The 14,481-nt window shown below is 43.6% G+C and overlaps 1 protein-coding gene across 16 annotated transcripts in view; it reads right to left on the reverse strand.

Annotated features, from left to right (window-relative positions):
* Positions 1-14,481, reverse strand: part of PLCB4 (phospholipase C beta 4) — a 325,436-nt gene that overhangs the window by 290,313 nt on the left and 20,642 nt on the right. For all 16 annotated transcript variants that reach the window (XM_073339654.1, XM_073339656.1, XM_073339649.1 and 13 more), the window contains one exon: positions 13,492-13,551. The gene's annotated coding sequence lies outside the window, so the exon portion shown is untranslated. The remainder of the gene's footprint in view (positions 1-13,491; positions 13,552-14,481) is intronic.

Consider the following 14,481-nt stretch of genomic DNA (forward strand, 5'->3'; position numbering starts at 1 on the left):
CCTGCCTGCATCTTTAGGAGTCTAAATACCTTTAAAAATCTGGCCCTAAGAGCCTCATCCTGTATTCCTCATGCACCCCAAACTCCCAAGGAGTTAAATGAAGGATTACAGGATTGTACTTAGAAAGGAATGGCATATGTGTTCAGGATGCTCACCTGGAACTCAAGATCCCGGTTTTGCCACATACTTCCCATGTGATATGCAATATTGTGTCCACACTTCAAAAAGGATGATGAAAAATTCAAAGGGGTTCAGATCTGAGCTATCAGAATGATTCCAGATATGGAAAATCTGCCTATTTAGTTTATCCAAGACAAGGTTAAGAAGTGACCTGATTGTGGTCTACAAGTACTTACATGGGGATGAGATTTTTGATTCATCCAGAAAAACAAAAGAAAAACAAAAAACTAATGAGATCAACTAGTTGGAAGCTGAAGCGAGGCAAATGCAGACCAGAAATATGATGCAAATGTTTAAACAGTGAGATTAACTAACTATTGGAACAACTGACATAATGGACCTGGAAAATTCTCCATCACTTGCAGTCTTTAAATCAAGACTGGATGTCTTGCTACAAGATATACAATAGCTCAACCAAATGCTAGAAGCTTGAGGCAGAAATTCCTGGATGAGGTTCTTTGGCCTGTGTTACGCAGGTCAGACTCGATGCCAATAACGGTTCCTGCATCTGCATGTGACCATCAGGCGTTGAATGCTCAGAAACTGGTCATGTGCTTTTGGTAATTCGGGGGGCCTTGTTTACTGAGATGAAAGAAGCATTCCTTTCCTGCAACAAAAGGTGTTTGTTCTCTTGCTCAGTTCATATACATAAAGACTCATTGCATAACAAATTTAAAAGGGTCAGATTCTTCCAAATCTATGGTATTTGGAAAGAGTATTTTGCATTTTTGAAAAGCAGCTCAGGCAACCCCCCGGCATGTTAATTATCTGATCACCGAGGCAGCAGTTCCAAAACCATTTTCCCAACTGCCAGTTCAGAATGCCAAAAAAAAAAAAAATCTCTGTCATCTTGTTTATAATATGAGCTTTCAAAGACGGGGGCTCATCAAACAGTGAAAAATATGCACTTATGTAACGTGGAACAGTTTCACTCCCCCACTTTTCTCTGAAATGTTTAACAAAAATTCTGAATTTTGAAAACCAAATAATTAAAAGTGTCAAAAATATAAGCACATCTGAAAAGCGGAATTTGCATGTATTTTTAAGCAATACACAGTATACCATATATTTTGCCTGTTTAACACAATGTAACCAGAGAGTACAAATCCATGTACTCCAACGAGCAAGTCTTGGCAAAGGAACACTTGTACATTGTGTTTTAGACGCAATAGCTCAATATTTGCTTCTAAGATCTGGCAGTAGCTTCTCTTTGGGAGTCATCGCCTACTTTTTGGCTTACCCAACCTGCTGAGTTTAGGAAATTTACACTTAGTAGGTCTGAGTGGTTGCACACAAACAGAAAAGATGAAACTATAAGAATCACAGTCAAAGCTTTGCATGACAATTCACTTTGCCACATAGATATTTACATAGCCGGTAAAGAGAAATTCTTATGGTGAACAGCACTCATGTGCTCAGATTCCAATTTTCACAGGCGTTGCAATCAAGGAGGATTTGTTTAGGTAAACAGCTGGCCACAGGGCAGGCTGCATAACTACTAAACACATGCCCTGTTTTCTGATCGATGAGTCCTGTTAAACAAGAGTGTGACAAAGTTCCTCCTCTGCCTAGTGGGTCCTGCGCTTATTGGTGGATTCGCTCGCCTCAGAGGTTCACGGCAGCCCTCAGTTTGGCCTCTTTCGTGGCTCAAATCTGCCGTTCGCTCAGTTAGCCTCATCACTGGCCAGCATGGGAAAAAGGAAGAAGAACAATCCCCACAGTCTCTGCTGAGCCACCTAGTGGATCGGGGAACAGGCCAAAGACCTTCCCCTCTGGTGGAACCCACAGCCCAGGTCAACTCCTCCGGTATCAAGTAGGGAGTTGGGAGGATGGGGGGAACCCAGGCCTGCCCTCTACTCCGGGTTCCAGCCCAAGGCCCTGTGGATTGCAGCTGTCTACAGTGGCTCCTGTAACAGCTGTGTGACAGCTACAACTCCCTGGGCTACTTCCCCATGGCCTCCTCCCAACACCTTCTTTATTCTCACCACAGGATCTTCCTCCTGATGTCTGATAATGCTTGTACTTCTCAGTCTTCCAATAGTACACCTTCTCACTCTCAGCTTCTTGCACCTCTTCCTCCCAGCTCCTCACACACACACCACAAACTGAAGTGAGCTCCTTTTTAACCCAGGTGCCCTGATTAGCCTGCCTGTCTTAATTGATTCTGGCAGCTTCTTGATTGGCTGCAGGTGTTCTAATCAGCCTGTCTGCCTTGTTTCCAGAAAGTTCCTGATTGTTCTGGAACCTTCCCTGTTACCTCACCCAGGGAAAAGGGACCTACTTAACCTGGGGCTAATATATCTGCCTTCCATCACTCTCCTGTAGCCATCTGGCCTGACCCTGTCACAAGAGCCACAACAGCGAGGTGTGAACTGCAGCAGATAAAGTGGGAATCTCTTGGGAAAAAAACAAGGGTTCTCTCCAGAAATGGGCAAACCACAAGATTTGTGGCTAGGGACTTAGGTGCTTAAATGCCACTTTAGGGCCTACATCCAACATTTAGGCACCACTTGCATTCACAAAGCCACTGTTCAGCTGCTGCCTAACCCCAAAGGCATCTGAAGTCTCTAGGTGCCAACATTTTCACTAGTAAAGTTTCCATAGTGCCTACATTTCTACTACTGGTTACGAGCACAGCCACCTAAGTCCTGACACCATCAGGCAGTTCAGCCTAATTCATGTGTAAGCCTCTGCAGGATTCACAAACTAGATTCTTCCCCACCTACCTCACCTGTGAGACTGGATCTAGAACAGTGATTTTCAAATTTGTTTTCTGGCGACGCAGTTGAAGAAAATTGTTGATGCCTGCAACCCAACAGAGCTGGGGATGAGGGATTTGGGGTGTGGGAGAGAGCTCTGGGTTCGAACAGAGGGTTGGGGTGTGGGAGGGGATCAGGGCTCTGGACTGGGGGTGCAGGCTCTGGGGCGGGGCCGGGGATGAGGAGTTTGGGGTGCAGGAAGGGGCTTTGGGTTTGGGGTGGGGCTCAGGGCTGAGGCAGGGGATTGGGGCATAGGGTTGGGGCCTGGGCTTACCTTGGGTGGCTCCCGGTCAGTAGCGCAGCGGGGGTGCAGAGGCAGGCTTCCTGCTTGTCTCGGCACCACGGACCGTGCTGGGCCCCAGAAGTGGCCAGCAACAGGTCCGGCTCCTAGGCAGAGGTGCACAAGCAGCTCTCACATGCAGGCACCGCCCCACCCAGTTCCCATAGGCCAGAAACCAACCAATGGGAGTGCAGAGCTGGTGCTCGCTGCTGCCCCATGGCCCCCCCACCTAGGAGCTGAATCTGCTGCTGGCCACTTCCAGGGTGCAGCGCGGTGTCAGAACACGTAGGGACTAGCCTGCCTTAGCCGGGCAGCACCACCAACGGGAATTTTAATGGCCAGGTCGGCAGTGCTGACCAGAGCTGCCGCAACCCAGTGCCTTACATGCCGCGACCCAGTACTGGGTCATCACCCACATTTTGAAAACCACTGATCTAGAGAGCATGTTCTTAGGCAGACTCTGAGCACACCTACTGGAAAGGACCCAGCACAAAACACAGCCAAGGAGAAGTATCCCCTCCCCCACCACCCACCCACACACCTACCTACCCACTCACAGACCCAGAATCAATAGCCAGGTGGTTAGGGAACCTCACCCACAGTGTAGGAGACCCCAGGTTCAAATCCCCCCTCTACTGATATGGAGCAGTGACTTGAACTCAGGTCTCCCACCTCTTGGGTAAGTGCCCTCATCACTGGGTATTCCAGTTACTCTCCTGTTGAAGCTGTTCCACTTTGTAAAAAATTTGGAACTGATGTTAAGCAAACACCTTTGGGGCTGGAAATCAAATGAGGAAAGGCATTTTGTGGAATTTTCTGTAGTCCTTGGTTCCAGACAGGAGGAGATACTGTGCAAAACAACAAAAAAGCAGATTCTTACCCCCCCTCCCCCCGCCCATTATCTCAGTAGTTTGCTTTCTAACCTCATTTGAAAACAATAAAAGCACAAATCTGCAGCTGCCATGCACACAAGGTATGACTGTGGGCCAATCTGAAGAAAAATATCCACTGGGCAAATGATCTGGCAATTCTTAACGATAGGGCTCAGCATAAGGTTTTAGGAGGGGAGAAGAGGAGAGACAGAAATGAATAAAATATTTTTTCCAAACTTAATTGCCTACTCAATGAATTCTTGGTGTTTTTTTCCTCTCATTTCTTACTGTTTTTCATTTTCTCTCCTATCTCTCACTTTTACATCAGACCATTCTGTATTTTTCTTTTTCTTTTCTTCATTTATTTTGCACCTTTTCTCATATCTTCCATCATGTTTTTCCTCCTGCTTAGACAAATCCTACTACCTAGTCCTCTCTCACACATATACAAAAACTGCCCTCAATGAAATTTGTGGCAAAACTCCCACTGTCTTCAATGGGGTCATGATTTCACCCACAATCTCAGGTGACCATGAACCCAGCCCTCCACCCCACACATACGGAGAGAATCTCTCAGCCCATAATTACAAAAACTTCAACCGTGCTAATATGCAGAGGCGCAAAAATGTTTTCCATTTCCAGGTGTTTCCTTGAGCACTCAGTTCAAGTTTGGACCTGAAGTTCATGTTTGTACCCTGGGCACATATATGGTGCCTAAAATATCACAGTGACGGACACCTTACAAATGCATTATTATACACCATTATTATAATATACATAACAGCTATATGCTCATTACCTGATTTAGATAACATTAGGAAATAACCCACTTGTCACAGAATCATAGAATATCAGGGTTGGAAGGGACCTCAGGAGATCATCTAGTCCAACCCCCTGCTCAAAGCAGGACCAATCCCCAATTTCTGCCCCAGATCCCTAAATGGCCCCCTCAAGGATTGAACTCACAATCCTGGATTTAGCAGGCCAATGATCAAACCACTAAACTATCCCTGGGTGACATTAATTGTCACGTGTTATACAATGTATATACGTATATTAGATGGTATCCCTCTCCCACAAACCGAACCCTTTATGTGCCACTTGTCTTTACATATTGTAACCTCTTCAGGGCAGGGACCACGTCTTCATGTGTTTGTACAGAATGGGGTCCCAATCCTGGTTTGTGGCTCTGGGCACTACTGCAACATAAATATCAAATAAAATAATCATCTGATTTAAATTCTTTACATAACACCCCTGTACATTTTGCAGAACACAATAAATTACCTCTCCTCCTTAAGGATAAAAAATAACTTTGTGATGGAAAATTATATAAATAATCCATTAACAAAAATTGCTGTATAAGAAAACCTTCTCAGCCAAAACCAATAGCTACTTAGCTTCAGTGTTTGTTCATACGTACACGTTGACAGGAGCAGCATGTAAGCACCCAAGGGAAACATTAGGCCTTTAAAAGGACATCAGCAACTTAAAAAAAAAGATCACACTCCTGGTTCAAAATTTCTTACCTAACTATAGTAACATACAAGATCACTAGAAACACAGGAGTTGCCAGACTGGATCAGACCTATGGTCCATCTAGTTCAGAAGCCTGTCTCTGATAATGGCTAGTACAGATACTTCAGATGAAGGTATAAGGCAGGCAGACATGAGATAATCTTCCTTGCACATTAGGTCTCATCCTGGTTTCTAATAGTTAAGGATTGGCTTAATGCATGAAGCATGACGTTTCTTATCCCTACCAAAATATTTGTTATCATTAATTATGATAACTCTGGGTAGTCTCAATAGCCATACAAGTCTGCAACATCCTTTCCCCCCCTCACCCGCTCATTTCTATAGAGTTCATTGCCTTATATGAGTGCACCACAGTGTCTGGACTGCATAAATATTTCAATAAGACAAGACGACAACTTTACAGTGGCATTATTTTAGTACATTTGACTCCACCTAAGATGTGCACAAACTGTCTGACAAACAATCCGACAACCCACTAACGACTATTGTCGCAAACGGGAAAGAAAGCTTCGTCAGCCCATTTTGCAGATCTCTGTGGTTTGCAGCTCGCCCTGGGTTAATGGTTCCCGCAGTTCCTCCTCCTTCCAAAACATCAGTTCCTGATCTTCCTCCCCACTCACTCTGCAACTTGGCTACCCTTCCCCCCTTTGTGTTTCCCCTCCCCACCTCAGCGTTCACCTCTTCCAATGAGGCTCTGATAACTGGATTTCATGGTCGCTAAACAAACCATTCTTTTGGAGGAAAAGTATGGGAAGTACATGGGCAGGAACAGCAGGGAGAATGTGGAAAACAGTGTTTCATCTAGTTGCAGGAATCTGAGTTAGGTTTTCTTTTCCTTCTCTTTTTTTGTTTGTTTGTTTGATCCCGTTGGCTCCGAGTTTTAATGGCAGCAGAGAATTTGAGCACTCTTGACCGAGAAATGTGGTAAGAATAAGAGGATTTTTTAATGAAAACCTTGTCCATCTGAAGAGCAAAAAGACAGTCTACACACTGCCTCGATAAGCTGTAGTGGTTGCTTGGGAACAAAGGCTGACTTGTTCGAGGTAAAGAACTCCACTTCCAAAAGCCAGGGACCTCATGCATAACGGATTAGATAGACTGCAGGAGTCAATGGACCCGATTACAAGAACAGTAGAAGGATTCATGGAAAGAATAGATGCTGCAGAGCCATGGGTAACTGAGATGGAAAATTCAGCCCCAGGACAAAATTACTTAATTGCAGTGCTTATTAAAGACAATAAGAGGTTATCCAGTACTGTCAGGGATATCAAGACTAAATCTAGGGTAAAAACATTTCAACTGTTATGCATCTGAGAGTAATGAATTGGGAGATTTGGCAGGGGATGCAATGGTCTCTAGCCAGTAACTCTTAGTAGCCAATTCTGCTCTCATATACTTGCTGTCACTTTCATAGTGGGAGTAGCTGCCATGTATCAGATAATAGAATTGGGTCCTTAGCGTACAACTGGGGAGCAAGTCTCTTAGGGCCAGATCCTGTCCTCGGTTACACCAGCATGGATCCAAAGTAACTACACTGATGTCAATGGAGTTACTCCACATCCACACTACTACAGGGAGGAGAATTTGGCCCACAGTACTTCGAAACCCTAGCACAAGGGTTACAAAGAGGTAAAATACTCATCAGGCTTGGTTCTCCTCACACTTGAACTGGTTTGGCACCAACGTAGCTCCACTGATTACAAAGGGGGTTACTCCCGATTTACACCTGTGTGAGGGAGTGAAGACCAGGCAACTTGTTTGAAATACCATCACAGCTTTATGAAGGGGCCCCCAGTCTTATTCCATTGTTCTGAAGGCTTCCAGAATTATCAATGAGTTAGGCTTCCAAAGCTAACAGGTATTTCCATGCCTGTCAGAGCAATGAAAGGACTTGCCTCCATCTAAAAAAAAACAACCCCAAAACTGAATCAGGAGACAGTTTTGTACCAAGCATGGCTTCTGGAGTGGGGAGAGAATTACTATTCTTTTAAATTGCCAGGTGGCATCATGACATTTACAAAGGCTCTGAAGCATGGAGAAGGAGTAGTTACATCTTTCGAATTACTAGACTGATAAAACATATACTGAAACTCTTGGAACCATTTCTGTCATATTACTGTATTCAACGAAATTTTGTCAATGCCATTGTGTGATTGAGATTAGGGCTGTCAAGCGATTAAAAAATATTAATCCCGATTAATCGATGATTTCGCAATTAATTGCGCTGTTAAACAATAATACAATATCATTTATTTCAATATTTTTGGATGTTTTCTACATTTTCAAATATACCGATTTCAATTACAACACAGAATACAAAGTGTACAGTGCTCACTTTATATTTATTTTTGATTATTTGCACTGTAAAAAAACAAAAGAAATAGTGTGAGGTGAATTGAAAAATACAAGTTCTGTAGTGCAATCTCTTTATCATGAAAGTTGAACTTACAAATGTAGAATTGTGTAAAAAAAAACAAACAAACCTGCATTCAAAAATTAAACAATGTAAAATTTTAGAGCCTACAAGTCCACTCAGTCCTACTTCTTGTTCAGCCAATTGCTCAGACAAACAAGTTTGTTTATATTTGCAGGAGATAATGCTGCCTGCTTCTGGTTTACAACGTTACCTGAAAATGAGAACAGGTGTGCTCATGGTACTGTTGTAGCCAGCATCGCAAGATATTTACATGCCAGATGCGCTAAAGATTGAGATGCCCCTTCATGCTTCTACCACCATTCCAGGGGACATGCGCCCATGCTGATTATGGGTTCTGCTCGATAATGATCCAAAGCAGTACGGACCGATGCATGTCCATTTTCATTATCTGACTCAGATGCCACTAGCATAAGGTTGATTTTTTTTTGGTGGTGGTGGTTCGGGTTCTGTAGTTTCTACATAGGAGTGTTGCTCTTTTAAGACTTCTGAAAGCATGTTCCACACCTCGTCCCCCTCAGATTTTGGGAGGCATTTCAGATTCTTAAACCTTGGGTCGAGCGCTGTAACTATCTTTAGAAATTTCACAAAGGTACCTTCTTTGCGTTTTGTCAAATCTGCAGTGAAAGTGTTCTTAAAATGAACAACATGAGCTGGGTCATCATCTGAGACTGCTAGAACATGAAATATATGGCAGAAGGCTGTTAAAACAGAGCAGGACATACAATTCTCCCCCAAGGAGTTCGAACACAAATTTAATTAACACATTTTTTTAATGAGCAACATGGAATGGTAGCCGAAGTATGAAGGGGCATTCGAATGTTTAGCATATCTGGCATGTAAATACCTTCCAAAGCCGGCTACAAAAGTGCCATGCAAATGCCTGTTCTCACTTTCTGGTCACATTGTAAATAAGAAGTGGGCAGCATTACCTCCTGTAAATGTAAACAAACTTGCTTGTCTTCATGATTGGCTGAATAAGAAGTAGGACTGAATGGACTTGTAGGCTCTGAAGTTTTACATTGTTTTCTTTTTGAGTGCAGTTATGTAACAACAAAAAAATCTACATTTGTAAGTTGCACTTTCAGGACAAAGAGATTGCACTACAGTACTTGTATGAAGTGAGTTGAAAAATACTATTTATTCTGTTTATTATTTTTACAGTGCAAATATTTGTAATAAAAAATAATATACACTTTGATTTCAATTACAACACAGAATACAATATATATGAAAATGTAGAAAAATATCCAAAATATTTAATAAATTTCAATTGGTATTCTATTGTTTAACCGTGCGATTAAAACTGTGATTAATCACGATTAATTTTTTTAATCGCAATTATTTTTGTGGAGTTAATTGCGTGAGCTAACTGCAATTAATCGAGAACCCTAGTTGAGGTATCATTTTGCATCCCCTTCTGCATGAAGAGCGGTTTTGGGGAACTTTACAGTTAAGAAATGTTTGCAGGATTTTTTTTTGTTTTTTTTAAATGACCTTTGTTAGGTCTTCTCTCAGATCACTCGGATGTACAAAAGGAACAGATTGAGCTTGAATACCTTTAATATTATGGGCCAGTTTTTGGAGGAGCCTTAAGCTAGCCTCCTATTTTGCAGCCACAATTAACTCCAGATGCAGAATCTTACAGCTAGATGTTTAAATGCCCAATTTGTGCATAAACTCAAGTACATAGAGATCTAAACAGTAACACAATTAACTGTACCAACAAAAAAAAGGAGGCATGTTATAAAACAAAAGTTAGGCTCTCTCCCTCCGTCTGTGCCATCACAAGAAGAGAAGTTGGAATCCCGTATTTTGCCTTCTTCGCTACGAAAACAGCCTGTCCTAATTTCTGCCTTCCTGTACAAAGCCTCGTAGGGCCAAATCCTGCCCTGGCTTACACCCCACACAACCTCAAGGAAATCAACTGGTGTTTGGGGCTTAATGAAGTTAATGAGGCTGTTCTGGTGTCATGTGTAGTTACGTTTTTTCATTATTCAGAAATGCCAACCCCATGGACTTCCCCCTCTAGACTGATTTTTTCATATCCTCCCCCGTACAGGAATGTAGGGAAAATCCCTGATCTACAGAAAAATGCATCTCCAACTGGCTGAGCTCTCCAATTCTGCCACAACTGCTCTAAGGAAGGGCAGCCAATCGACACTGCTGCAGATGCTAAACGGCAGTCCTGGCGTCTCTCCATGTAGCACAGGGAGCAGGGGGTTCCAACCCGAACTCCCTTCCTCTCAGTTATGTGAACAAAACATTGGGGCTGCTCCTGAATTGTGCAGCCCTTAGATCCCAGAACTAGCTCCTAATGCCAACCCCCAGGCATCACAGTACTGTATCCCACACTTCCCGTGGGTGGAGAGCCTCTCTAGCCACTCCCTGGGCTCCATATATGACTAGCAAGAAAAAACGCTTATTCCCAGGGCCAGTGGGACCTCAGACCCTTTTCCTGCCCTGAGCCCAGGAGGAGAAGGGCAGACATGGACTCCACACCAAGGAGAGGAGTTCAAAGCCCACACACCACTCACAGGCATGTCAATGCTACCGCATGTAAATTTTTGTACCGTTTTCTCCCCATCAGTATCTATTGGCAGTGGTGGTGATCAGGACTGAATCTGAATGTTCTGTAGCAAAGGAGACACTGGCCAGCAGCATTTCCAAGAGGGAGTGCAGTATGGAAGAACGCAAAGGAGTACAAAGGGAACTAACTCATGATGGTCTCTCTTGGGTTTTAGTACCCTATGTTTTTAGCATGGTAGGTAGCCGAAAAACTGCTTCTCTTCCCATGCAGCTCTGAGATATCAAGTATTGGCTGAAGTGTTCTGCTGGAGACCCCTAGATTTGAATGCTCCAGGGGAAGAGCCAGGGAATTTTTTTGGCAGAAGGCCCTTGAACTAAATTCTGCTCTCGTTTACTTGGTATAAATCTAGAAACTCTGGACTTTGCTTTCCCAAAGTCTGTTGATGTGGTGTAAAGTCTATACCCAAATTCAGATGTGCCCAAACGGTGGTCTAAGTTTACACAATCAGAGTAAACGGGTTAAATATGGGTACAAGTGATAAATACTGCTATCTGCACCCATCTCTGCAAAATGAGTAACTCACACCGAGAGAGGGAAAGAAGGGAGTTTAGCAAGAGCAGCAACTTATAGCAGGGTGTAAAAAAAAGGCAACCTTCCCTACCTTACCTTACATCTGCAGTTAGTGGTTTTTCCCACAACAGATAGATAAATTAGCCCAGCAATTATATCACTTCTGAATTCAATCCAGAGTCTTCAGTGGGAGTTATCTCTTACACTTCCCCCTATACCAGGAAAAAACCTGGCTCCATCTGTCTACTGAGACTTTTGCTGTGAGGGTTGTCGGGGTGTGTTTATGTTAATTGATCATTTCTGAGGAAGAGTCTATTTTTGGTTGACGTAAGTTAATATTTTTGTTTTTAATTGTTTTAGCAAAGAGGACATGTGCCCAGAGGAGAATCACAGTGGGAGCATTTTTATAATTTAAAGACAAACAAAGCAACAACGAGAGAGCATTGGGTCAGAGTGCAACCGTCCCCAAAATCACATTGGCACAGTTTAGTGGTACACCGGACACCAAAAGGAGCAGAAGCCAGGAGGCAGATCACCCTAGACAGTGAAGGCATTTTAATTTGACGGTTCTAGAACCATGATGCTTCTAGACAGACATGCACAGCTATGACACTACAGGCTGTTAGGTAGCTATGCCTATTTAGTGAAGATCAGTATTTGACACTGTGCTCAACAAGTCACATCACTTTTCCAGTGACTAACCCCAATGACCACAAGTTACAGGTAACACACTAGCTCCAGCTACACCACTGCTGTCACCTGTTAATTTACTATTTTTTAATTCTACTTTTCGCAAGGAGCCTCTTCAACCATAAGGACAGGTTTCAGAGTAAAAGCCGTGTTAGTCTGTATTCGCAAAAAGAAAAGGAGTACTTGTGGCACCTTAGAGACTAACCAATTTATTTGAGCATGAGCTTTCGTGAGCTACAGCTCACTTCATCAGATGCATCAGATGAAGTGAGCTGTAGCTCACGAAAGCTCATGCTCAAATAAATTGGTTAGTCTCTAAGGTGCCACAAGTACTCCTTTTCTTTTTTCAACCATAAGGGTGCAAGCAAGGTCCCATCGTTCTAGATGTTCACAAAGTCAGAGTTTAAGGCCAGGAGGAACCACCAGATCATCTAGGCAGACCTCCTGTATGTCACAGGTCACTAAATACCACCCAGCCACCCGCACAATGAACCCCAAAACCAGAATTAGCCCCAAAGTATTACAGCCCTGACTTTCTCCTCTAATATTTTCCCAGGCCCACCTCTCCAAATGATTCCACTACTGCAGACTTCCCCCCTCCAATCAGAAGCTTTAAATGCCTTTATAGTCTAAGGAACCACCTCAGTATCCATCACATGCCAGAAGAGCCTCACGGGGTGGTCCTGTTACACATTTACTTACTGCAGAAACATCAAAAATAAAATAGATCTATTTCACACTCAATCCCAAATATCTCACCATGCTTGGCACGGAAATAAGTTCTACATTCAACTTGTATGTGGACCATCATCCCGCTGCTTATGCACACTGATACGATCATGGACAGGCATCAAAGGGGCCCACTTCAGCCAAACGGATCGGCTTATGCGGAGGAGGCAATTCCCCCACGTGCGCTGGTATCACGTGACCTACTGTTACACGCAGTTGGGCGACACCTGACCGACTGGTGGTGGTGGTTTGAGTGTTGCTCGGAACTGCCTCTGACCGTTGTGCCCAGGTGGCATATACCTCTCAGATGCTGGGAGCAAATATGGTGAGATCCTGGCTGCTGGTGGGGCACACCAAGGATATTCCAGGTTAGCAGCACCAGGCGAGATTTTTTCCCTACGTGGAGATAAAATTAACTGGCAGGAGTGGCAGGTGCTCAAAAGCCCACGGAGAGGGTTAATGCCCCTTTCCTGTAAATCTGACACTTGAATGAAGCCTGGTGGTTGCTTCGTGACATGGCTTGCTCAGGTCTGGGAATAAGATGGGCCTAGTACGCCCAGGAAATATTAGGATGCTATGGATTTGAGCATCAAAAAAGTGGAGGGGGCACCTGTGGCACTAGCCTCCACCCCCATTCACCCCTGTCAGGCCCATTGCTTTTAGGAGATATTTTAAGGCTCAGGAAATTTGCAGCCACTTGGCCAAAAAAGCAAATGCTGTGTCCATGCTCATTGACCCTTATCGTTCTCGTTTCCAAACTGTCATTCTTTACTCTGGAATAAGTTCTATATTCTACTAACATTAACCACACGGCATAGCAGCTTTAAGCTATATTTTGAACGGGAGTCGTCTACACACACAGTATAAAAAAAAATGCTAAAAAGAAGAAAAAAGGAAAAGAAATCTACCTTTGTAAACCAACGATCACTTTGTAGAGGTTTCCATGGTAGAGAAATTGCTGCTTTCCCCTAAAAACCAAAAAACAAAAGAGATGCTTTTTCAGAAACAAAAGATACTATATGAAGGTTCTCAAAGCTGTACATTAAATATACAATAGAACATTGTGCCTATTTTAAAAACAGCAAATTCAAAGAACAGTCATCGCTTATATAAATTAAAAAATAAGTCCGCACTTATCCTAACAAAGTACAATAGATTATTCCAAGTGGCATCGTTTTTCCAATACGTTTCCCCCTCACCGCCCCGCGTTCCTCCCCCCCCCCCCGGATGAGACTATGAGCACTACTGCAGTTGACATCAAAACATTGGTGATTGGTGTTAATTTGACTTTGAAATCCCCTTACTGCCTACGAGTGAGTCTTTAAGATGATGTATCCGTTTTTTCCAAAACATTTAGGCCAGACTGTAACCTTATAATGATGCTTAACCGCGTGTAGTTGTGCTGCCCCAGAAGCAGGACAGGAATCATCTGATTTCAGCTCCGAGGTTCACAATCCCTGCTTCCCCCGGCTCTAGGGCAAGATATAAACTGACGGTGCAGCACAATCACATACACGAGAGGGGGATGGAACGAAGGCTCCATCCACTCCCACGTGGAGCAGACCACTCGCCATCCACTTGTGCGGGAAAGGAATTAGCAGCCCATGGGAATCTGTTCCTTCCCCTGCACAGAACGTAGCACAGGTAGCCAGCAAGGGGCACTAAAGTGGTTCACTCTAGCAGCGCCTCACAGTCATGCCCCGCGCTGGTGTTGGTTTCAACGATTTTAGGCTGTGTCGTTAGTAACAGTAAATCACTTGATTTAAGACTACACTGAATCCTCTCCAAGCTGCCAGAGGTGTTCAGCAATTCCCACCAAAACTGAAACCATTCCAGAAACATAAACTGAGTCTGAGGGGACAACTGCTGAGGGGGTTGGTTGTTCCGTTTTCACTAAA

Source organism: Lepidochelys kempii, chromosome 3 (assembly GCF_965140265.1).
Source record: "Lepidochelys kempii isolate rLepKem1 chromosome 3, rLepKem1.hap2, whole genome shotgun sequence".
Lineage (NCBI taxonomy): Eukaryota > Metazoa > Chordata > Testudines > Cheloniidae > Lepidochelys > Lepidochelys kempii.